The 23565-nt window shown below is 48.0% G+C and overlaps 1 long non-coding RNA gene across 1 annotated transcript in view; it reads left to right on the top strand.

Moving 5' to 3' along the window:
• Positions 1-13649, top strand: part of LOC132208087 (uncharacterized) — a 55218-nt gene extending 41569 nt beyond the window's left edge. The window contains exons 3-4 of the long non-coding RNA XR_009444180.1: positions 6145-6307; positions 13589-13649. This is a non-coding gene — a long non-coding RNA (uncharacterized LOC132208087). The remainder of the gene's footprint in view (positions 1-6144; positions 6308-13588) is intronic.
• The last annotated feature ends 9916 nt before the right edge of the window (positions 13650-23565 follow it).

Genomic DNA, 23565 nt, shown 5'->3' with positions numbered 1-23565 from the left:
GGGACTGCCCCCCGCAGCCGTGTCCCGCTCACAGTGGACTGGGCCCCGCAGCCCTTTCCCGCTCACAGGGACTGGCCACTGCAGCCCAGACCCGCTCACAGGGACTGGGCCCCGCAGCCCGGCCCCGCAGCCCTGTCCCACTGACAGGGACTTTCCCCCGCAGCCCTGTCCTGCTCACAGGGACTTTCCCCCGCAGCCCTGACCCGCTCACAGGGCCTGGCCCCCGTAGTCCTGACCCTCTCTCAGGGACTTGACCCGCAGCCCTGTCCCGCTCACAGCGTACTGCCCCCAACAGCCGTGTCCCGCTTACAGGGTCTGGCCCCCGGAGCGCTGACCCGCTCACAGCGTACTGCCCCCCACAGCCGTGTCCCGTTTACAGGGTTTGGCCCCCGGAGCGCTGACCCGCTCACAGGGACTTGGCCCCGCAGCCCTGTCCTGCTCACAGGGACTTTCCCCCGCAGCACTGACCCGCTCACAGGGCCTGGCCCCCAGCCGTCCTGACCTGCTCACAGCAACTTGCCCCCCGCAGTCCTCTCCCGCTCACAGCGTACTGCCCCCTGCAGCCGTGTCCCGCTCACAGCGTCTGGCCCCCGGAGCCCTGACCCGCTCACAGGGACACTGGCCCCGCAGCCCTGTCCCGCTCACAGCGACTGGCTCCCGCAGGCCTGACCTGCTCACAGCGGCCTGGGCCCCGCCGCCCCGACCCGCTCACAGCGGCTTGCCCCTGCAGCCCTGTCCCGCTCACAGGGACTGGGCCCCGCAGCCCTGTCCCGCTCACAAGGTATTGCCCCCCGCAGTCCTCTCCCGCTCACAGCGTACTGCCCCCTGCAGCCGTGTCCCGCTCACAGCGTCTGGCCCCCGGAGCCCTGTCCTGCTCACAGGGACCCTGGCCCCACCGCCCTGACCTGCTCACAGTGGCCTGGGCCCCGAAGCCCTGACCCGCTCACAGCGTATTGCCCCCTGCAGTCCTGACCCGCTCACAGCGGCCTGCCCCCGCCGCCCTGAACCGCTTGCAGCGGCCTGGGCCCCGCAGTCCTGACCCGCTCACAGCGGCCTGCCCGCTCAGTCCTGACCCGCTGGCAGGGACAGGGCCCCGGCACCCTGACCCGCTCACAGCAGCCTGCCCCCGCCGCCCTGACCCGCTTGCAGCGGCCTGGTCACCGCCGCCCTGACCCGCTCACAGCGGCCTGGGCCCCGCAGCCCTGAACCGCTTGCAGCGGCCTGGGCCCCGCAGTCCTGACCCGCTCACAGCGGCCTGCCCGCTCAGTCCTGACCCGCTGGCAGGGACAGGGCCCCACCGCCCTGACCTGCTCACAGTGGCCTGGGCCCCGAAGCCCTGACCCGCTCACAGCGTATTGCCCCCTGCAGTCCTGACCCGCTCACAGCGGCCTGCCCCCGCCGCCCTGAACCGCTTGCAGCGGCCTGGGCCCCGCAGTCCTGACCCGCTCACAGCGGCCTGCCCGCTCAGTCCTGACCCGCTGGCAGGGACAGGGCCCCGGCACCCTGACCCGCTCACAGCAGCCTGCCCCCGCCGCCCTGACCCACTCACAGCGGCCTGGGTCCCGCAGCCCTGACCCGCTCACAGGAACTACCCCCGCCGCCCTGACCCACTCACAGTGGCCTGCCCCCGCCGCCCTGACCCGCTGGCAGGGACCGGGCCCGCTGCCCTGACCCGCTCACAGCGTGCTGGGCCTCGCAGCCCTGTCCCGCTCACAGGGACCCTGGCCCCGCCGCCCTGACCCGCTCGCAGTGGCCTCGGCCCCGAAGCCCTGACCCGCTCACAGCGTATTGCCCCCTGCAGTCCTGACCCGCTCACTGCGGCCTGCCCTCTCCGCCCTGTCCCACTCACAGTGTGTTGCCCCCCGCAGCCCTGCCCTGCTCACAGCGTGTTGCCCCCCGCAGCCCTGTCCCGCTCACAGTGGCTGGCCCCCGCAGTCCTGTCCCGCTCACAGCGGCTTGCCCCCGCAGCCCTGTCCCGCTCACAGCGACTTGCCCCCTCAGTCCTGACCCGCTCACAGCGGCCTGCCCCCGCAGCCCTGTCCCGCTCACAGCGGCTTGCCCCCGCAGCCCTGTCCCGCTCACAGCGGCTGGCCCCCGCAGTCCTGTCCCGCTCACAGTGGATGGCCCCCGCAAATCTGCCCCGCTGACAGCGCTTTGCCCCCGCAGCCCTGTCCCGCTGACGGCGATTTGCCCCCCGAGCCCTGACCCCCTCACAGGGACTTGGCCCCGCAGCCCTGTCCCGCTCACAGGGACTGGCCCTCAGCAGTCCTGACCCGCTCACATCGACTTGCCTCCCTGCAGTCCTGTCCCGCTCACAGCGGACTCGGCCACGCAGCCATGTCCCGCTCACAGGGACTGGGCCCCGGAGCTCTGTCCCGCTCACAGCGACTGGCCCCCGCAGCCCTGACCCACTAACAGGGACTGCCCCCCGCAGCCGTGTCCCGCTCACAGTGGACTGGGCCCCGCAGCCCTGTCCCGCTCACAGGGACTGGCCACCGCAGCCCAGACCCGCTCACAAGGTATTGCCCTCCGCAGCCGTGTCCCGCTCACAGGGACTTTGTCCCGCAGCCGTGTCCCGCTCACAGGGTCTGGCCCTTGGAGCCCTGACCCGCTCACAGGGACTTGGCCCCGCAGCCCTGACCCGCTCACAGGCTCTGGCCCCCGCAGCCCTGACCCGCACACATGGACTGGGCCCTGCAGCCCTGACCCGCTCACAGCGATTTTCCCCCTGCAGTCCTCTCCCGCTGACAAGGACTGACCCCCTGCAGTCCTGACCCGCTCACAGGGACTGGCCCCCACAGCCCTGATCCGCTCACAGCGATTTACCCCGCAGTCCTGTCCCGCTGACAGGGACTTGCCCTCGCAGCCCTGACCTGCTCACAGCGACTTTCCCCTCCTTCCTGACCTGCTCACAGGCACTTGTTCCCTCCGTCGTGAGCCGCTCACAACGACTTGTCCCCTCTGTCCTGACCCGCTCACAGCGTCTTGCCTCCCATTCCTCTTAGACAGGCCACCCCTTGCTCAGAAACGGTCCCAATTATCCATGAGCCGGAAACCCTCCCCCCTGTGCCAGCTCCTTAACCATGCATTCATCTCACCTATCTTTCTATGACTTAGCTCACTAAAATGTGGCACTCATGGCAACCCATAAATTATTACCCTCTGGGTCCTGCCTTTCAGCCTCTTTGCTCACTCCTTGCACATAGTCCGCAGGATGTCATCCCTCTTTCTGCCTATGTCATTGGTACCAACGTGCCCCGTGGCCTCTGGCTGCTCACCCTCCCCTTTAACAATTTGTTGCAACCACTCAGAGATGTCCTTGACCTTGGCACCAGGGAAGCAACACGCAGCCCTGGTGTCTCAAATGTGGCGACAGAATCTATGCCCCCAACGAATGAGTCTCCAACCACGCTCGCTCACTTGGATTTGCCTTACTCTGTCCCACAGCAGGGTGGGTTGCACTATGGACCTGGCTACTGCTGGTTATATAACTGACCCAGTTTAGTTTTAGATCAGTGTTAACCTTGGTTTAGTGGATAGCCAAGCACCTCAGTAGTCTACAATACAGGAGAAATACATTCTTAAGCTGACAGATTCTGTGACAGTCAAGAACAAGCACTGAATTGTTCTGACCTCATTTCCAACACCTGGCCCGTAGCCTTGCATGGCTTGGATTGCACTTGCACATTAAAAATAAATGTAAGGATGATGTGAGGGTAAGGACATGGAATTTTTTTGATATGGTCATATTCTCTCTTGTTGGAGCTGATTGCTGCTTAGCACTTGTATGGTGCAAATGTAACTTATCCTTTATCAGGCCAAGCCTGATCGTTGTCCAAGTCTCATTGTATTTTCTCATCGTTGACTTTATGTTGGTTCGGCCCAACAGTGTTGGACATACCCTGCCTATTCTGAAACTCTACCACTTAATATTAAGTCTAATAAAGACAAGTATCCAATGTGCCTTCCAAACCACTTCAACGACCTGGTGCATTACATTGGGGGATCAACAGGCATGCACATCAAGATCCTTAGATCCTTCTGATCATTGGTGCTTGTGAGGTCCCTATGATTCATCATGGGCTCCAAGATCTGATTGTGCTGTGTCACCTAATCCTTATCCCATTTGTCCTCACATGAAATGATGTTCACAAACGCTTCTCAAAAATTCTTCCCAATCCTACTTTTAGTAATCATGATACAAGTGAGCATAAAACTTGGAACACGACAGCAACAGGAATGTGCCCTTTGGCCCACCATGTTGGGCCAAACATGACAACAAATGAAATAATCCCTTCTGCCTGTCCTTGATCCATAGTCCTCCATTCCTTGCAGATTCGTGCACTTAACTAAAAGTCCCTTTTAAATGCTTTCATCGTATCTGCATCCACTACCACCCCGGGCAATGTATTCCACACTTTTAACATGCTCAGTGTGAAATATTTGCCCCTCACATCTCTTTTGAACTTCCCCCCTCTCAGCTTAAATGCATGCCCCCTAATAGTGGACACTTCAACTCCGGGGGAGAAATTTTCTGACCGTTAGCTGTATTTATGTAACTCCTAATTTTATAGACTTCTATCAAGCCTGCCCTCAGCTTCTACTGCTCCAGAGAAAACGAAGAGTTTTTCCAGCTCCTCCCTCTCGTTCATACCCTCTATTCCAGTCAGCATGCTGGTAAATCTCTTCTGCACCCTGTCCAAAGCCTGCACGTCTGTAGTGTAATGTGGCGGCCAGAATTGAATGCAATACTCTGTGTGGTCTCACCAAAGTCTTGTAAAGCTGCAATGTGACATCCTGACTCTTGCACTGAGTTCCCCTATGAATAAAGGCAAGCATGCGATATGCCTTCTTGACCACCCTATCTACTTGTGTGGCTACTGTCAGGGAGTTATGGTCTAGGACCCCAAGATCCCTCTGGACATCACTGCTGTTTGGGGTCCTGCCATTAACTGTGTATCCCTTTCCTTAACACTTGGTCTCCTAAAATGCAACACCTCATGCCTGCCCAGATTAAATTCCATCGGCCATTTCTCCGCTCGTGTTTGCAATTGGTCTGTATCTTGCTGTGTCCTTCGACAACCTTCCATGCTGTCCACAAGTCCATTGGTCCTTATATCATCTGCAAACTTACTAATCCCCCGTCTACATTTGCAACCAAGTCATTTACATATATCACAAACAGCAGAAGTCACATCGATGCGGAACACCACTCGTCACTGAGCTGCAGCCAGAAAAACAGCTTTCCACCACTGAGACGGCAAGAACTGTCGATGCTGGAATCAGAGATAACCAACTGTGGAGCTGGAGGAACGCAGCAGGTCAGGCAGCATCAGAGGAACAGGAAAGCTGACATTGTTGATGCTGCCTGGCCTGCTGTGTTCCTCCAGCCCTATACTGTGTTATCTTTGTTAGCCTTCCACGGCTACCGTCTGCCTTATATGGGCAGGCCAAGTCACCACGGATCTCATGGATCTTAATCTTCTGGATGAGCATACCATCAGGGACCTTGTTGAAAACCTTCGTAAAATCCATGTATATGTTATCAACTGTTCTACCCAAATTGATCACCCTTGTCACCTCCAGTTAAAAACTTCAACTGACTTGGTAAGACATAACCTGCCCCGCATAATGCCATGCTGGCTGTCCCTTATTAGCCCATACCTTTGAGACATGAGACACTCACCAGTCTGTAGTTTCCTGGAAAGTCCCCGTTTTCCTGCTTGAACAGAGGAACAACTTTATCCACTCACCAGTCTCCGCAACCCCTCCAGTGCCTGGCAAGGATATCAGATCCTGTTGAAAGTCGGGTGTTGATGCATTTGTGTCATGATTGTGTTTTGTTTCAGCCCTAACATTCAAAGCAGTGTAAGAATGTCTTTGTGCAGCAGACGAGGTGTGATGAGACTGAGCCTTAATACAATTGCAAGATGTTGAAAATTTGCCATTATTTATGAAAACAGTGATAAATTTCCATGATCAACATTTCTGTTACACTGCAATGATTATCCCGTGGCATGTAAAATCAGAAAGATACGATAAAATGAGACTGGGTCATATGCAGGGAGAATGTTTGCCTTTCATGTCTATCGAAGTAGTGAAATATTTCCGTGAATCTAAAAGTCACTTTTCCGTTCATTGAAGGACACAATCATCGCCTTGGAAGCTTCATCACGATACTACTTTGCATTTCTGAAGAGGGAAGAAGAAATCAATATGCAAATTCAATTCCATGGTTTTGGAAGTCCCATGTGAGAACACGATTCATTTGCGCCGGCATAATGCTCTGACCGAGAAAGAATTGAAGGTGAGTTTGTAGTTTAGAAGATCGCAGCAATTTATGCATCAACTTCTTCATCGATAACGTTCCATTGCTTTCAAACTGCATTTTCCACTCTGCAAGATAATAACTGTTAGAACAAGCAACAGTATCGGCAGATGGTCTATGGGGAATGCAATGTTACAAAACCCAATCCATTCAACCACATATTTCAGATATGTCAACAAATTAAATATTCCAGCACAGGATAAAACAAGGAAGATGAGAGTGAGGAGGCAATAGCTCTGATGACAAAAGAACAGAAATTTACCTTTCTCCATTCGAGCAAAAAAGCAGGCACACAAATAAATAATCATCTAACAATGCACGTGTGCAACGGAGGCTACAGGGGGACTAAAAATGCCGAATTGTTGTCATGCGTATTGCTGAAAGGATGATTGAAACAGAATCTGTGGTAAATTTGAAGAAATACAGATGATGCATCTCAGGATGTTGGAGGAAGAAGATTTATGGACTGAGGCAAATTGTATTGCCCTTTTCAGGAGTTATTAGGTTCATAATGAATTGAAAGACTTCCTTCCGTGCTGAAAGCTTTAGTTTAGTTGCAGCTGGATCACAATTTCTGTTCCTGGTAGGATTTAGCAAACTGTTAAAAGTGAATGTCACTGCACAGAATTCCAAACATGACTCCAATCAGTAGAGAAAATATCCAAGGGGTATGATGAGTTGTATCCTCTCATGTTGAACAATGCAGCGACAGATACAATGGAGGCACTGATGATAATCTTCCAAGAATCCTTAGATTGTGGAAAATTCTCAGAGGATTGAAGGATTGTGAACATAACACCATTATTACAAAGATACTTCGACAAAATAGTAAGCCAGTATTGCCAATTTAGGTCAACCTGGGTAGATGTTCATGCCTGCAATGAAAGATGAAATAACAGGGTACTGAGTGTGCCATAACATCCTACAGAGTTAACATCCTTTTATGAAGGGGAAATAACACTTGACAAACTTGCTACAGTGCTTTGAGAAGGAAACAAACATTACTGATGAAGGACCACCAGTTGATGTAGTACATTGAGATTTCAACAAAGCATTTGATAAGGTACAGCTCATAAGGTGTCTCAAATGAAATGAGCCCATGTGTTCAAGGGTAGTATGTTCGGATGGACAGAGGACTGCATCGTAAATAGAAGTAGAGTTGTAGCAGCAGGATGGTAACTGACAAGTCATGTACGGCCACAGAGCGAATGCTGCGGAGGCCATACACCTCATGTTGACTGGGTTCATTTAGGAAATGGCGTAGGGGATTGCTATGCTGAGGAAAGTTGGGCAGGGTGGGACTACGTTCATTGGCGTTTGTAAGATTGAAAAAATCTTATTTTTTCAACATGTAAGATTCTAAAGAGGCTTGATAGTGTATATCCGTAGAGATTACTCCCATTTGTGAAAGATTTTACGACCAGAGGCCATATTTTCAAATTGGTTGCCTATTAATTCAGGGAAGAATTACTTCTTTCAGGTTGTAGCACTCTATTGAACACTTTAGCCAAGAAGATTTTCGAGGTAATGCCATTAATCATATGCTAGGCTGTAACGGCCAGGTTAATTTTTAAATCAAGAAACAATGATAATGAGAAAAGGGTCTAGGCCTGAAACATCAGCATTTGTGCTCCTGAGATGCTGCTTGGTCTGCTGTGTTCATCCAGCTTCACACTTTGTTATCTTGGATTGTCCAGCATCTGAGCTTCCCATTATCAGTGATAATGAGAAAAGGGTAGTCTTTACAGTGGAAGATACTTCAAGGATCCCCTTGTTACGAAAGAATACAGGGAGGAATTAAACACATCGCTACCACACCATCACTACCATGAGAGAAGTAGCAGTGGACAATCTAATGGAGTGAAAGCAGATTAGACTCTTTGCCGTGATGGTTTACTTTCTAAGGTTCTCAACAATGAGCTTCAGAGTCGGTGTATGCGTTGAGTGTAATTTCCCAAAAAGGCTTAGATTCTAGAGAAGCATCTGAGGGCTGGATAACTGCCGATGAGAGATAGCTATTTAAAAAGGAGAGAGGCAAAAAGAAGATAACTACAACCGAAACAACGTAACATCTATTGTTGGAAATATGTGGCAATCAACTATGAAGAAAATAATAGCAGGACATTTGGAAAATCAGAATCTAATCAAACAGAATCACCATAGATAATGGGAACTGCAGATGCTGGAGAATCCAAGATGACAAAATGTGAGGCTGGATGAACACAGCAGGCCAAGCAGCATCTCAGGAGCACAAAAGCTGACGTTTCGGGCCTAGACCCTTCATCAGAGAGGGGGATGGGGTGAGGGTTCTGGAATAAATAGGGAGAGAGGGGGAGGCGGACTGAAGATGGAGAGAAAAGAAGATAGGTGGAGAGAGCATAGGTGGGGAGGTAGGGAGGGGATAGGTCAGTCCAGGGAAGATGGACAGGTCAAGGAGGTGGGATGAGGTTAGTAGGTAGATGGGGGTGCGGCTAGGGGTGGGAGGAAGGGATGGGTGAGAGGAAGAACAGGTTAGGGAGGCAGAGACAGGTTGGACTGGTTTTGGGATGCAGTGGGTGGGGGGGAAGAGCTGGGCTGGTTGTGTGGTGCAGTGGGGGGAGGGGACGAATTGGGCTGGTTTAGGGATGCGGTGGGAGAGATTTTGAAACTGGTGAAGTCCACGTTGATACCATTATGCTGCAGGGTTCCCAGGCGGAATATGAGTTTCTGTTCCTGCAACCTTCGGGTGGCATCATTGTGGCACTGCAGGAGGCCCATGATGGCCATGTCATCTAAAGAATGGGAGGGGGAGTGGAAATGGTTTGCGACTGGGAGGTGCAGTTGTTTGTTGCGAACTAAGCGGAGGTGTTCTGGAAAGCGGTCCCCAAGCCTCCGCTTGGTTTCCCCAATGTAGAGGAAACCACACCGGGTACAGTGGATGCAGTATACCACATTGGCAGATGTGCAGATGAATCTCTGCTTAATGTGGAATGTCATCTTGGGGCCTGGGATAGGGGTGAGGGAGGAGGTGTGGGGGCAAGTGTAGCATTTCCTGCGGTTGCAGGGGAAGGTGCCGGGTGTGGTGGTGTTGGAGGGCAGTGTGGAGCGAACAAGGGAGTCATGGAGAGAGTGGTCTCTCCGGAAAGCAGACAGGGGTGGGGATGGAAAAATGTGTTGGGTGTTGGGGTCGGATTGTAGATGGCGGAAGTGTCAGAGGATGATGCGTTGTGTCTGGAGGTTGGTGGGGTGGTGTGTGAGAACGAGGGGGATCCTCTTGGGGCGGTTGTGGCGGGGGCGGGGTGTGAGGGATGTGTTGCGGGAAATATGGGAGATGCGGTCAAGGGCGTTCTCGATCACTGTGGGGGGCAAGTTGCGGTCCTTGAAGAACTTGGACATCTGGGATGTGCGGGAGTGGAATGTCTTATCGTGGGAGCAGAAGCGGCGGAGGCGGAGGAATTGGGAATAGGGGATGGAATTTTTGCAGGATGGTGGGTGGGAGGAGGTGTATTCTAGGTAGCTGTGGGAGTCGGTGGGCTTGAAATGGACATCAGTTACAAGCTGGTTGCCTGAGATGGAGACTGAGAGGTCCAGGAAGGTGAGGGATGTGAACTGAAGGTTGGGGTGGAAGGTGTTGGTGAAGTGGATGAACTGTTTGAACTCCTCTGGGGAGCAAGGGGCGGCGCTGATACAGTCATCAATGTACCGGAGGAAGAGGTGGGGTTTGGGGCCTCCAGTGACAGTGCAGCACTCCCTTAATATTGTGAAAGATTTTACGACCAGAGGCCACATTTTCAAATTGGTTGCCTATTAATTTAGGGGAAGAATTACTTCTTTCAGGTTGTAGCAATCTATTGAACACTTTAGCAGAGAAGGTTTTAGAGGTAATGCCATTAATTATATGCTCGGCTGAGATGGCCAGGTTAATGTTTAAATCAAGGAACAACGACAATGAGAAAAGGGTAGCCTTTACAGTGGAAGATACTTCAAGGATCCCCTTATTACTAAAGAATACAGGGAGGAATTAAACACATCACTACCACACCATCACTACCATGAGAGAAGTAGCTGTAGACAATCTAATGGAGTGAAAGCAGATTAGACTCTTTGCCGTGATGGTTTACTTTCTAAGATTCTAAACAATGAGCTTCAGAGTCGGTGTATGCGTTGACTGTAATTTTCCAAAAAGGTTCAGATTCTCGAGAAGCATCTGAGGGCTGGAAAAATGCTGATGTGACGTCCCTATTTAAAAAGGAGAGAGGCAAAAAGAAGATAACTACAACCGAACCAGCCTAACATCTATTGTTGGAAATGTGTGGCAATCAACTATGAAGAAAATAATAGCAGGACATTTGGAAAATCATAATCTAATCAAACAGAATCACCATAGCCTGATGAAAGAGAAATTATGTCTGGCTAATTTGTTTGGGTTTTTGGAGGAAGTTTTGGGAGGAGAATTAATAGAGGAAAACCAATAAATGTGTAGTGTTTGGACTTGGAGAAAGCATTGAGAATGTACTCAAAAGTAATAAGCTAAGAGCTGAGGTTTTGAAGGCAGTATATTGCTATGGATCAGTATGCTTTGCACGTTCTGGAAGAAGAGATCACATCTCGAGTGAAATGCACCAAGTGAATATATATTTTGGGGAACTTGGTGGCAATGCGGTAAGTCAGTGCAGAGTGTAAGAGGTGCCATTTGCTTGCTTTTTTTGCCTGATAGTTCATAAGCATTTTTTTTTTGAGACAGGGTGAATTGAAGCCAGAATCAGAGACCGAGAGGGTGAACCAGGTTCATTGGTTGGTGATCGCTACTGGTTTAAGAATCTATCATAGGTAGCTTTCAGATTGAAAGTAAATCGGAGAAATATTTACAGGCTACAAACTAAAAGACCAGAATGTTTTCAAATCAAATTAAGATCGAAGTAATTGAAATGGAGATGCCAGGCCAGATGATGATTTGTACCTACATGACGGGCGAGTGGTCAGGCCCCAGACTCCAGCTTACGGTTGATGAACTGGAATCTCAGTTTTTACCAATCAACAAATCACGTGGGGCAGAGTTACCAGGGAATGCTGTGCTTCAGGAGGCAGTCACACACCTTAGATTAACTAGCTGAAACTCGGTCAGTGGCCAATGACAAAGAACAGGGCAGGTGGAAGGATCCAGGATGTAGTGCAGAAGGAACCTTGGCCTTTGATCTTATCTAACAGGTTTGAGATTCTTTCTTCGTGTGTGGATGAGAGTGCAGGGTTTCGGGAAGATGAGTAAACTGACTATAGCACTGTGGTACAGGTGGGACATTCAGGAGGGGATAAAACGTGAAATGTAGTTATAATCAGAGGTAGTATAGTTAGGGGAATGAATACTGTTCGTTGTGACCAGGATCGAGAGTCTCGAAAGTAATGTTGCCTGCCTGGTGCCCAGGTTCAGGATATTCCATCTCGGCTACAAAGGAACTTGAAGTGGGAGGAGTAGAAATCCAGCTATTGTGGTCCACACAGGTACCATTGATATGGAAGAAAGAGGAAAGAGGTTCTGCTGAGGGATTATGAGCACCGAGGTGCTGAGGTGAGAAAGCAGAACCAGAATGGTAATAATCTCTGGATTATTATCTGAGCAATTTGGCCCGGTGTGAACATAATTATAGATGTACATTGTTCAAATGGTGGCACGGCAGAAATGTGTTTGAATTCATGGGACATTGGCATCGGTATGGGGAAGGAGGGAGTCGTTCTGGTGTTATAGGCTCGACGAGAATCATATTGGGACAAGTATCCTCGCAAAATACAGAGCTGGGTCTGGGGCTAGGGCGTTAAAATAAAAAGTGTGGAGTGGGTGAGCTCAGTTGCATGGAAAATTGTGGAAAAAGTTAGAAGCTGGTAAGTGCTCAGCAAAGTTTCCAGAGCAAGTAATAGGACAAAAAGTATGGAAATGGTCAGGAGTCTCACTTCAGCTGCAGCAGATAAGAAGGGTGGCTGTAAATGCCAGACTGAAGATCTTGTATTGAATTGCAGGGAGTGTATGAAACAAAGTGAATGAGTTTGTGGAGCAGATTGAAATTGACAGATACATCACTCTGGGTATCACAGAGAGGTGGTTGTTAGGGGATAAGTGTTGGGAACGAAATAGCCAATGATTCATGTCCGATAGAAAGAACAGGCAAATGGACAGAGGTAACAAAGTGTGGAGCTGGATGAGCACAGCAGGCCAAGCAGCATCTCAGGAGCGTAAAAGCTGACGTTTGTGCCGAGACCCTTCTACTTCTGTGTGTTCATCCTGATCCACACTTTGTTATCTTGGATTTTGAAGCATCTGCAGTTCCCATTATCTCCGATACAAATGGACAGAGATGCCAGGGTTGGCTTGTCAGTCAGAAATTAGGTCGCGCTGAAGGAACCACAGCTCTTGTGCTTGTTTATTAATGACTTGGAGGAAAGAGGTGCATGTGCTGTGGCTAAATTTGTAGATGACTGAAAAACTATTTAGAAAGACAAGGCATGGCACAGAAACAGAGATTTACCAGGATGTTACTTGGATCGGAATGTATCAGCTATAAGGAGGGTTTGGTGGAAATGCTGTGTCATGATAAATGTGATGAGATCACCCATGAAATCACCGAATGATGGAGGAATATTCAATGGGCCAAATGACATTTTTTGTGAGTCTTCTTGTTTGACAATGCATTCATGAAGGTGTTTTTTTTTCTCTCTTGGATAAGATGTGAAAATGAAATGTATACGAGATAATGGGAACTGCAGATGCTGGAGAATCCAAGACAACAAAATGTGAGGCTGGATGAACACAGCAGGCCAAGCAGCATCTCAGGAGCACAAAAGTGCTCCTGAGATGCTGCTTGGCCTGCTGTGTTCATCCAGCCTCACATTTTGTTGTCATTAAATGTATACACTTCCTCTTCATCTGGGAATAAATAATTGTTCTGAACGATTTCCATTGACTAATAGCAATCTGACAAGCTTCGCAATGTAAAGAGATTTTTAGCTTCTTTTTAATTGTAAAGGTATTCTTTGGAATCAATTTGGCATATATTATTTGCATCTCAGGAAGTATGTTCATCACTGCATCTCAAAAAGTGCTCTGTTGTATGACAGCAGCTTTTTAAAGATCACTTCAATGGTTGTGATTTTGAGTTGCCATAACACACATTAAATTACACTGTTGGCCAATCTGTCCATGATTATTTCATTATGTTATGCTTCAAACAGACAAGGAAATATTGGTGATGCAATGAAGTGTTTGACTCTCAAATATAATTGCTGTTATAGTTTCCACTTGGAAGAAAGATTCACATCAAATTGACTGGTCAAGGAAATGGGACACTGACTGTGAGTACTTTGAATGTTCGAGTTATTCCTAAAATGAAAGTTATGACCTTGATGATTTCTCTTTCATGCAGACATGTAGAGACTCTTTTAAAATATCCTCTAGGTTAGTGGTTCAGGCATAAAAGTGCAATATGTATATTTATGTATATACATGTACATGCGTCATCTGAAAAGATAAGGAGTATAAATCACTTGTGACAAGGTGAGAATGAGTTATCCAGATAGTAAGAACTGCCAATGTTGGTGTCTGAGATAACACATTGTGGAGCTGGAGGAGCATCAGAGGCTCAAGAAAGTTGAGGTTTTGGGTCAGGACCCTTCCTGAGAAATGGAGGGTGGAAGGGAGCTCAGAAACAAACAGTGTGGAGGGGGAGGAGGTGGTAGGGAAGGTAGGTGGGATGGTAATAAGTGAGTACTATCCAGATTGGAACAGATTTTCCCCAGGGGGTATTGAGTACGAATTCCAAATCACTCTCAAAATCTTAGTGACTGTTAACATTGATGTTTTTTGTCTGTGTGTTTCAGTAATTGCATGACAGTTGAATGGTTCGTTGAGAGTGAGGAACCTATGGACTCTCACACACCAAGATGGAATTTAGTTCGAAGAGTTACTTCAAAATAGTTGCTTGCTTTTAAAATCTTGACCGTTTTTGCTGTCCAGTTGAATGAATTTAGCTCATACTGCTTCAATAGGAATTAGTGTTTAATTGGAACATATTTGTGAAACTTAGAGTTTTAGCATAAACTGGTGCAGCGTTTCGGTGCTTGCAAAAAGGCTCACCTCTCCATTAATACCGAAGGAAAATTGGAGTTTAAAAGTACGTTCACCCGTTGTCAGGGAATGAAATGTTAATGTTGACTCGAACATAATTTTTAAAAATGTCATATATTTGTGTAACACTGAACTCAAATTAAAATTTGGATATGCTAGTTTTACAGATGGTTGGATATTGAATTCATTTTAAATGAGGGTGAAGATCACTTTAAATCCAGCATATTTGTGAAGAAAAGAAATAGCATGTCAAATAAAATTAACTGCATGACTCTTCATAGCCCTATATGTAGAATTTCATTCTGAACTATGAGACAGTTGTGACCCCATACTACCTCAGTGCTCCTGGCAAGAGTAAGACTCCTGTTTGACGTGCTGTGCACTGCATGGAATGGCGGCAACATCAGATTCATTGATGCTTGAGAATCAAAAGAATATGACGATAAGATTTAAAATCAAAATCTCATTGAACACTTCAAGGAATGTATTACAGGAAGAGGGGGAAAGCATGTATGACTAATAGAAGGTGGTGGCGCAGATCACATAGACCCGTGTGCTAAAACTTAACACAAATTTCACATTGAATGGAACAGTTTAAACAGGCTGGAGGAAGCAGACATGCCAGCCCAAACTTTTTGAATTTGAGCATTCTGTTCGTAAACATCAGCAAAATTGTGGGAAACATGTTTATTCTTTCTCTTTTATTGCACAGAACCATACGATTAGACTGTTTTGATGAGAAATTTAAAGATTACGTGTCCCATCCGTTTGACTCACAGTTTGGTACCATAGGTTGGTACGATCTTCGTTGGAGAAGGAAAAGGGATGTTCCAGATACAGAAAATCGTCAAACCATTTATTACAAAGTCCGTTTCTGGTTAGTATTAATTAATGCAGTTAACATTTTTAGCTCGACTTGATTGCACAATGGAGTCAATAAGAAAATTCCATCTGATATTCCACGTATATTTTAATTGGATATTAAAGCAGCTCATTTCTTTTTCACGCTGTATGCTGCTTTTAAGAATGGTTGTCTTATTGTCGAAATGTTTAGCTTTGACTCCATGGCTTCTTCCATTAGCTCACATTGAAACACATGTTTCTTCAGCCAAAAATGCACATTTACCCGGTGTCGCTTGACTAACCTTCCCCTGTGGTCGTTCCCCTGAAATCCCATGCGGTAGCTCCCCTGAAAAACAACTATACCATTTTGGATACTGTTCCAGGGACGACTTAGCAGGGGTATGCAGTAGGGTGCAGGTCTCTGGCACAGAGTCTGTCCCTCTTGCACAGAAGGGGAGCGGGGATAGGAAGAGAGTGATAGTCATTGGGGACTGAATAGTTAGAGGGACTGACAGAAGATTTGCCGGGAACGAAAGAGACTCACGATTGGTGTGTTGCCTACCAGGTGCCAGGGTCTGTGATGTCTCGGATCGTGTGTTTAGGGTCCTGAGGGGAGAGGGTGACCAGCCCCAAGTCGTGATACACATAGGCACCAACGGCATAGGTAGAAAGAGGGATAGGGATGTCAGGCAGGATTTGAGGGAGCTAGGGTGGAAGCCGAGAGCTAGAGCAAACAGAGTGGTCATCTCTGGTTTGTCACCCGTACCACGTGATAGCGAGGCAAAGAACAGGGAGAGATTTCAGCTGAAGACGTGGCTGCAGGGATGGTGCAGGTGGGAGGGCTTCAGGTACATGGACAATTGGGGTTCATTCTGGGGAAGGTGGTACCTGTACAAACAGGACGATATCCACTTGAATGAGTGGGGCACTAATATCCTGGGTGGGAAATTGGCTAGTGCCATTCGGTTGGATTTAAACTAGCTCAGAAGGGGGATGGGAAACTGAGGTGTAGTCCCAGTACACAGGAGCATGAGCGTAGGGAGGACATGGTCAGGACCTCACTGTCACAGGAGTGTGCTGGTAGACAGCAAGCTGGATTGAAGTGTGACGACTTTAATGCCGGGAGTATCCGGAATAATGTAGGTGAGGTTGCAGCTTGGATAGGTACCTGGGACTTCGATGTTGTGGCCATTTCGGAGGCATGGATAGAGGAGGTTCAGGAATGGATGTTGCAGGTTCTCGTGTTTAGATCTTTCATTAAGGTCTGGGAAGGTGGTAAAAGAGGGGGAGGTGTGGCTTTGTTGGTCAAGGACAGTATAACGGCGGCTGAAAGAACCTTTGAGGACTTGTCTACTGTGGTGGTATGGGCTGAGGTTGCCAAGGAAGGTTTGTCGACTGAGTCAGTATGGGTGGAAGTTCAGAACAGCAAGGCAGCAGTCACTTCACTGGGGGTTTTCTACAGACCCCAAATAGCGGTTGGGAGATCGAAGAACTCATTGGCCGGCAGATTGTTGAAAAGTGCAAACGTATCAGGGTTGTTGTTATGGGTGACTTCAACTTTCCCAATACAGATTGAAACCTCCTGAGTGCAGATGGTTTGGATGGAGCCGTTTTTGTCAGGTGTGTTCAGGAGGGTTTCCTGACTCAGTATGTGGACAGGCCGAGGGGGGAGGCCATTTTGGATTTGGTGCTCGGCGATGAGCCAGGACAGGTGTCAGATCTCGTGGTGGGAGAACACTTTGGCGACAGTGACCGCAAGAGCCTCCCATTTACCATAGCCATGGAAAGTGAAAGGAGCAGTTACCAGGGGAAGATATTTCACTGGGGTCAAGGAAACTATGATGCTATCAGACAGGAGTTGGGAAGTACAGATTGGGAGCAATTGTTCCACAGAAAGGGCGCAGCAGACATGTGGAGGCTGTTCAAGGAGCAGTTTTTGCGAGTGATGTATAAATTTGTTCCTCTGAGACAGATAAGAAGGGGTAAGATTAAGCAGCCTTGGATGACGGGTACAGAGGTGCTTCTTGTCAAAAAGAAAAGGCAGCGTACGTAAGGTGGAGGAAGTAAGGGTCTGGCACAGCTTTAGAGTATGACAGGCCTGCTCGGAAGGAGCTCAAAAGATATTGCCTGTACAATTGTTACCTGTTACAACCTTTGCGTCCACGCTTGCTCATTGAATGGTGTCAAGATGCCAGCAGTGCATGTACCTTCTCCATCCCCTAATGCCGTCAGCTCACACAAGACATAGTCCTTACTTAAAATCTTCTGATCAACCAACGTTCATTGTAATGGACATTTTAGTTATCTGTCATGAAACGAAAACTGATTCTGACTGGCATGACCTGCAGTGCAAATGAATATAATCTGCGAAACGAGATTCCTTATGGGCTTGCAGCCGCTACAAATAATTGCTTTTCAAAGACGTTGCATACATACATTTTTTTCTCCTGTCACCTTAGATTATTTTTTTGTTTATGCATGTTGTGTGGGTTTCCAGTCAGGCCCATAAACTCAGGTTGATGCAGTCACTGTTACAACACGGTATTGAAGGAGAATTTGTGATCTTTGGAGTTTCATTCCAGTGTCTGAAGGAGTGCACCATCAAGCCACTTCAGAGCACTACTGGCGACAAATTGTTGCAAGTTTTCAAGTGTTACCGATGGTCACATAAAATATGGCCTTTTTGTTGTTGCGCTATTCATCTTAACTGCAACATATCTAGTATTTAGGCTTGGAAACTATTTCAAGTTTTTTGATTTACTTGTTCAAAATCATTTATGATTGTTGTCATGATATCTACAATATGTTATTTTGATTGGACATAGAGGATTGGATCTGTCTTAATGGAAATAATGTATGCGCTTATAAAACCCTTTCTGGGCGAGGTAGTTGCTCAGTGTTTCGCGTTGCTCATGCACTGGGGAGCCAATTGAGATTCCAATCTTGGGGAACTATCTGTGTGGAATTGACACGTCCTCCCCGCGTCTGAGAGGGGCTTCTGCCAGGTGCTGCAGTTTCCTCCCATTGTTCAAAGATGTGCAGGTCCTTATATGTGATTTGTGAAGCATTTCTTAAATGTTTCAATCCTGCCAGCATCCAGTGCCTTGGACAAAGTAACTGGAGATGAATAAAAGATACTGTGCCTTTTGACACCATTTCCTGCTGGATTTTCATCAATCCTGCTTTATATCGGTGACAACTTCCATGACCTTTTTTGATGCTATGTCTGAATTGACAGTCTAGTTCCAAATATTAGTTGTGCAGTATTTCAAGGTCTCTGTTACAGCATACCCATGAATGTCCACTTCAAAAGATACTTTCATATCATAGAATCCCTACGGTGTGGAAACAAGCCCCTTTTGACCCAAGAAGTCCACGGCCACGCTCCAAAGAGCATCTCACCCTGACTCATCCCCCGACCCTTTCCTCAGTAACCGTACATTTCCCATGACTAACACACCTAATCTACACATCCCTAAACACAATGGGCAAGTTTGGCATGGCCCATACACCGAGCCTGCACATCTTTGGACTGTGGGAGGAAACCAGAGCACCCAGCAGGAACCCATGCAGGCATGGGCAGAATGTACAAAGTCCGCACAGAAAATCGTCCAACGGTGGGATCGAACCTGGGTCCCTGGCGCTGTGAGTCAGCAGTGCTAACCACTGAGCCACCGTGCTGCCCTTGGAGTTAGACAGAGCTTGCTTGTTCCTGGGTGGCCTCATACTGCCAACCTCCACTGAGTGGCAAAAGTGCTGACCAACTGCACTCATCTTCACTGGTTTTTGCTTTGTATCATTGAATTCAATCCTTCAAACTCTATGATAAATATTTAAATTTCCATTGATATGTGAGGGTTGTTTTTAGTACGCAGTATTGGTTTATTATGTTTCATTGGTACATAATGAATATTTTATGTATATGCAAATGGGCAAGTTGGTAATGATGCAGTCCACAGACCTGGAGGATAATAACACTGTCCTTCAATCGCCCACGATGCCCTCTGCAAATTGGTAGAAAACAAAAATTTCTATAAAATTCATCTCTCCTCCCGTCAGTCGATCAAAATTAATTCAGGATTTTGTACAGGCCAATAAGCGTAAGATTACACGAGCCTAAACCAAACTACTGGCTCATATTAGTTCAGTAAAGTGAAAGGGCAACAATAGAGGTAGGAGGAACTGCAGATGCTGGAGAATCTGAGATAAGAAGGTGTAAAGCTGGATGAACACAGCAGGCCAAGCAGTATCATCCGGCTCTACACCTTGTTGTCACAGATTCTCCAGCGCCAATTTTCTGAAGTTGGGTCTTGTTCCGAAACATCAGCTTTCTTGCTTCTCTGATGCTGCTTGTCCTGCTGTGTTCATCCAGCTCTCCACCTTGGGCAACAATAGAGTATGTTTTAAGTCACTAGATATGTTACGTGGGTTTGTCTTCCTTAGGGTGGAGTTAGTGGAACCGAAAAAGATGTCTCCCTCACAGCGTTTGTGACGCAAGAATTCGTTCCTTGGCGGCCTTTCAACAGAAGAATATTCAGAGATTTCACGAGTGGTAAGAATGTAACTTCTTTTACTTCTCTTTATCTCACTTTTTCCAACAATTGGAAAATAGATTTTAGAAATAACATCGAGCTGATGAAGTGTGAAAAGAAGAATAATTCCAAGCAGTGGTGGGTTTTGGTCAGTGTGGTGGGAGGAGTGGATAGGTGGGAGAGAAGGCAGACAGGTCATTGAGGCGGGGATGAGGGGAGGAACTAGTCTTGGGATGAGGCTGGCGGGTGGGGAGATTTTGAGGGTGGCCAAGTCCACATTGAGGCTATTGAGTTGGAAGCTCCCGAGGCGGAATATGAGGTGCTGCTCCTCCAGTTTCTGGGTGGTTTGGTTGTGACACTGGAAGAGGCCCAGTATGGACATGTCATTCAGGGAGTGGGAGGGGGAGTTGAAGTGATGCAATGATTTGGATATGAAAATAGAAGGTGTGGTTAGTAAGTTTCCCAATGATTGAAGGTGTAGGACCCAGCCAAGAAGGTCACCTCAGAATACAATGGGACATTGACAAGGGCCAATAAACTGAGGAATGGCAGATGGTGTTGAGGTTAGCTAAATGTGAGGTGCTACATTTTGGAAAGGCAAATCAGGGCAGCACGTTTACACTGAAGGTTGTGGGGAGTGTTGCTTAATAAAGAGACGCTGGAGTGCAGTTTCGTATTTCCATCAAAGTACAGCCACCGGTAGAAAGGATATGAAGGAGACATTTGGTGTGCTCGCCTTTATCGGTCAGTGCATTGAGTATAGGAGTTGGGAGATCACTTAGCAGCCATGTAGGACGTTGGTTCGGCTGCTTTTGGAATACTGCAATCGATTTTGGTCTCCTTGCGAGAGGAAGGATGTCGGCGCAACCTTGAGGGCCGAAGGGCCTGTTCTGCGCTGTATTGTTGGATGTCGTAAACTTGAAAGGGTTCAGAGAAGCTCTACAAGGATGTTACCAGCATCGGAGGTTGGAGGTATACCGTGGGATTGAACAGGCAGCTATTTCTTGGAACTTTGGAGTTCATGGCTGACCATATAGAAGTTTATACAATTACGAGGGACGTGGATAGAGCGAACAGCCAAGATCTTTTCCCCGGATTGCTGGAAGCCAAAACTGGAGGGAATAGGTTAAAAATGAGAGAGGGAAGATTTAAAATGGACCGGATTTTTTTTCATAGTGGTGCATGTATGGAGTGAGCTGCCAGAGGAAGTGGTGGAGGCTTGTATGTTTAAAAGGCATGCGGATGGGTATATGAATAGGATGGGTTGAGAGGAATATGGGCGAAATGCTGGCAAATGGGACTAAATTAATTTAGGATATCTGGTCAACATAGACAAATTGGGCCAAAGGATCTGTTTCCCGACTGTACATCTCTCTGATTCTAAGTGTCTTTTTTCTTAACCACGTGGCCCATAGTTAGAAAAACTTGAATCAGGATTTGGGAATGTGACAATTCTAATTGGATCTGTTTGATGAAATTAACTCTGTAGGTAATGGTGGTTGAATTATGATTTGTCAAATTTGAGTTTATTGCAGCATCTTATAGAATAGAGGAGACACATGTAATCAAAATTGAAAATCAAAACTTGGTAAAATTTTGCATTGGAAATACATGACCAGCCATTGGAGGAGATTCATGACCATTGCATTCAAGTGAGAACAACAAATGTGATTCAGTCACTGCGTGAAGTGAGCTGCAGTGACTGTGCGAAATGGGTTGCAGTGACTGAGTGAAATGGGATGCAGTGACTGAGGAAAGGAGATGAACTGACTGTGGAAAAAGGGGTGCTGTGACTGAGGGAAATGGGATGCAGTGTCTGATGGAAATGGGATCCAGTGACTGAGTGCAATGGGATGCAGTGAATGAGTGAAATGCGCTGCCCTTACTGAGTGAAATGGGATGCAGTAACAGAGGAAAGGAGATGTGGTGACTGTGGGAAATAGCATGCTGTGTCTGAGGGGAATGGGATGCAGTGACTGTGGAAATGGGATGCAGTGACTGTTAAATGGGCCACAGTGACTGAGTGAAATGGGCAGCAGTGACTTCGTGAAATGGGATGCAGTGACTGAGGAAAGGATATGCAGTGACTGTCTGAAATGGGACGCAGTGACTGAGTGACCTGGGATGCAGTGACTGAGTGACCTGGGATGCAGTGACTGAGTGACCTGGGATGCAGTGACTGAGTGACCTGGGATGCAGTGACTGAGTGACATTGGATGCAGTGACTGAGTGAAATGGGATGCAGTGACTGAGCTAATTGCAATGCATGACTGATGGAAATGCGATGCACTGACTGAGGGGAATGCGATGCACTGACTGAGGGGAATGCGATGCAGTGACTGAGTGAAATGGGATGCAGTGACTGAGTGAATTGGGATGCCGTGACTGAGGGAAAGGAGATGCCGTGACTGAGGGAAAGCAGATGCAGTGACTGAGGGAAAGGAGATGCAGTGTCTGTGGGAAATGGGATGCAGTGACTCGGTGAAATCGGATGCAGTGACTGTGTGAAATGGGCTGCAGTGTCTGTGTGAACTGTAATGTAGTGACTGTGTGATCTAGGATGCGGTGGCCGAGTGAAATGGGATGCAGTGGCTGAGTGAAATGTGATGCAGTGGCTGAGTGAAATGGGATGCAGTAATTGGTGGAAATGGGATGCAGTGACTGAGGGAAATGGGATGCAGTGACTGTGTCAAATGGATGCAGTGACTGAGTGTAATTGGATGCAGTGACTGATCAAAATGGGATGCGGTGACTGACAGTAATTGGATGGAGTGACGGACGGTAATGGGATGCAGTGACTGAGGGAAACGGGATGCAGCGTCAGCGTGAAATAGGATGCAGTCAATGAGTGAAATGGCCTGCAGTGATTGAGTGAAGTGGGATGCAGTGACTGAGGGAAATGGGATGCAGAGGCTGAATGAAATGGGATGCAGTGACTGCTTAAAATGGGATGCAGTGACTGAGGGAAATGGGATGCAGTGACTGAGGGAAATGGGATGCAGTGACTGAGGGAAATGGGATGCAGTGACTGAGGGAAATGGGATGCAGTGACTGAGGGAAATGAGATGCACTGACTGAGGTGATGGGCTGCAGAGACTGAGTGAAATGACATGCAGTGATTGAGGAACGGAGATGCAGTGACTGTGGGAAATGGGATGCACTGACTGATGGAAATGGGATGCAGTGGCTGAGTGAAATGGGATGCAGTAATTGGTGGAAATGGGATGCAGTGACTGAGGGAAATGGGATGCAGTGACTGTGTCAAATGGATGCAGTGACTGAGTGTAATTGGATGCAGTGACTGATCAAAATGGGATGCGGTGACTGACAGTAATTGGATGGAGTGACGGACGGTAATGGGATGCAGTGACTGAGGGAAACGGGATGCAGCGTCAGCGTGAAATAGGATGCAGTCAATGAGTGAAATGGCCTGCAGTGATTGAGTGAAGTGGGATGCAGTGACTGAGGGAAATGGGATGCAGAGGCTGAATGAAATGGGATGCAGTGACTGAGGGAAATGGGATGCAGTGACTGAGGGAAATGGGATGCAGTGACTGAGTGAAATGGGATGCAGTGACTGAGGGAAATGGGATGCAGTGACTGAGGGAAATGGGATGCAGTGACTGAGGGAAATGGGATGCAGTGACTGAGGGAAATGAGATGCAGTGACTGAGGTGATGGGCTGCAGAGACTGAGTGAAATGACATGCAGTGATTGAGGAACGGAGATGCAGTGACTGTGGGAAATGGGATGCACTGACTGATGGAAAT

The sequence above is a fragment of the Stegostoma tigrinum genome, unplaced genomic scaffold (assembly GCF_030684315.1).
Source record: "Stegostoma tigrinum isolate sSteTig4 unplaced genomic scaffold, sSteTig4.hap1 scaffold_286, whole genome shotgun sequence".
NCBI lineage: Eukaryota > Metazoa > Chordata > Chondrichthyes > Orectolobiformes > Stegostomatidae > Stegostoma > Stegostoma tigrinum.
The sequence above is the reverse complement of the archived record's forward strand: the minus strand, read 5'-3'. Positions and strand labels throughout refer to the sequence as shown.